The 2,496-nt window shown below is 40.7% G+C and overlaps 1 protein-coding gene across 1 annotated transcript in view; it reads right to left on the bottom strand.

Annotated features, from left to right (window-relative positions):
- IGSF11 (immunoglobulin superfamily member 11) overlaps positions 1-2,496 on the bottom strand; it is a 71,201-nt gene that overhangs the window by 63,844 nt on the left and 4,861 nt on the right. The gene's annotated exons all lie outside the window — the stretch shown is intronic.

Genomic DNA, 2,496 nt, shown 5'->3' on the forward strand with positions numbered 1-2,496 from the left:
ATCACCTTTCTTTGGAATGGGTACAAATATGGATCTTTTCCAGTCAGTTGGCCAGGTAGCTGTCTTCCAAATCTCTTGGCATAACTGAGTAGTGGGGCATCCATTTGTTGAAACATCTCAATAGGTATTCCATCAAGTCCTGCAGCCCTGTTATTCACCAATTCCTTCAGTGCAGTGTCAACTTCTTCCTTCAATACCATTGGTTCTTGATCACATGCCACCTCCTGAAATGGATGAACATCGACCGGTTCTTTTTGGTACAGTGACCCTGTATTCCTTCCATTTTCTTTTGATGCTTCCTGAATCATTCAATATTTTGCCCGTAGAATCTTTCAATATTGCACCTTGAGGCTTAAGTTTTTTCCTCAGTTCTTTCAGCTTGAGAAATGCCGAGCATATTCTTGCCTTTTGGTTTTTTAACTCCAGGTCTTTGCACATTTCATTATAGTAATTGGCTCTGTCTGCTCAAGCTGCTCTTTGAAATCTTCTGTTCAGCTCTTTTACCTTGTCATTTATTCCATTTGCTTTAGGTACTCTTTGCTCAAGGGCATGTTTCAGAGTCTCTTCCGACATCCAATTCGGTCTTTTCTTCCTTTGTCATATTTTTAATGACCTCTTGCTTTTTTCATGGATGCTCTTGATGTCATCCCACAATTCTTCTGGTTTTCAGTCACTGCTGTTCAATGCATCAAATCTATTCTTTACATGGTCTCTAAATTCAGGAAGGATACATTCAATGTCATATTTTGGCTCCTGTGCACTCCTTTTGATTGTCTTCAACTTCAAGCTGAACGTGCATATGAGCAGTTGATGGTCTGTTTCACAATCAGCTCCTAGCCTTATTTTGGCTGAAGATACTGAGCTTTTCCATCTCCTCTTGCCACAGATGTAATTAATCTCATTCCTGTGTACTCCATCTGGTGAAGTCCATGCCATTTGTGTTGTGGAAAAAAGGTATGTGCAATAAGTAAGTCGTTGGTCTTGCAAAATTCTATCATGTGATCTCTAGCGTTATTTCTGTCATCAAGGCCAAATTTTCTAACTACCAGTGATTCTTCTTTGTTTCCAACTTCTGCATTTCAGTCATAATTAACACATCTTGACTGCATGTTTGGTCAATTTCAGACTGCAGAAGTTGATAAAAATCTTCAATTTCCTTATCTTTGGCTTTGGTAGTTGATGTATAAATTTGAATAATAGTACTATTAACTGGTCTTCCTTTTAGGTTTATGGATATTATCCTATCACTGCCAGCACTGTACTTCAGGATAGATCTTGAAACATCCTTTGTGATGATGAATGCCACACCATTCCTCTTCAAATTGTCCGGCCTAGTAGATTATATGTTTGTCTGATTCAAAATGGCCAAAACCAGTCCACTTCAGCTCACTAATGCCTAGGATATCAATCTTTATATGTTTCATTTCATTTTTGACAACTTCCAATTTTCCTAGATTCATACTTTTTACATTCCATGTTCCAATTATTAATGAATGCATGCAGCTGTTTCTTCTCAATTTGAGTGGTGCCACATCAGCAAATGTGAGGTCTTGAAAGCTTTACTTTATCCATATCATTAGGTTGGTTCTACTCTGATGAGGCAGCTCTTTCCCAGTTGTATTTTGAGTGCCTTCCAACCTAAGGGGCTTGTCTTCCTGCACTGTAATGGACAATGCTTCTGGGCTATTTATAAACTTGCCCAGTAATGTATCAGACAGTGTTTGTCTGCTATTCATAAGGTTTTTCCTGGCCAATTATTTGAGAAGTGGATGGTTTCTTCCTTCTTCCTAGTCTGTCTCAGTCTGTAAGCTGTGCACCATGTGCAACCCTGCTGGCATCTGAAACACTGCTGGCACAGCCTCAAGCCTCACAGCAACGCACAAGCCACCAAGTATAACAAACTGACAGACAAGATCGTCTCCCTTAGCTGTTCAAAACCTCTCCGCCCTCCCCTTTTCTGGACTATACCTGGTTCCTGCTGCATGTCGACCCTGGTGATTTTGCCCTTTCCTGCCTCTGGGGTGGGGCCTGTCTCCCTTCCCTTACCTGGATCCTGAGGCTTTTGTTGTCCCTGGCATTCCCTCCCTTTCCTGCCTTTGGGGTGGGGCCTGTCTCCCTCACCATACATATTAGGACTTTACTTTTCTGTGACAGACATGCACCATCAACATGACTCCAACTTGTTGTTGTTGTTGTTATATGCCATTGAGTTTGACCCAACTCATAGTGACCCCTCCTTGGGTTTCCAAGGCAGTATTACTACGGAAATAGATTGCCCAACCTTCCTTCTGAGGTTTGAACCGCCAGCCTTCTGGTTAGCAGTCAAGTGATTCCAATTTATCAGGCATAATTAAAGCCACTTGGGGTCTCTCTGTTCTGCTTATTATAGATTTAAGTTAAGATCTGTAAATCTTCCCTGAGAAAGCCTTAAAAAACATTTTCTGTATTAGAGATAATGTAACACTTAAGGATGCTAAATTTTATTTTCTCTAAACA

Source organism: Orycteropus afer, unplaced genomic scaffold, assembly GCF_000298275.1.
Source record: "Orycteropus afer afer isolate SDZICR_OR568_19922 unplaced genomic scaffold, OryAfe1.0 scaffold00114, whole genome shotgun sequence".
NCBI lineage: Eukaryota > Metazoa > Chordata > Mammalia > Tubulidentata > Orycteropodidae > Orycteropus > Orycteropus afer.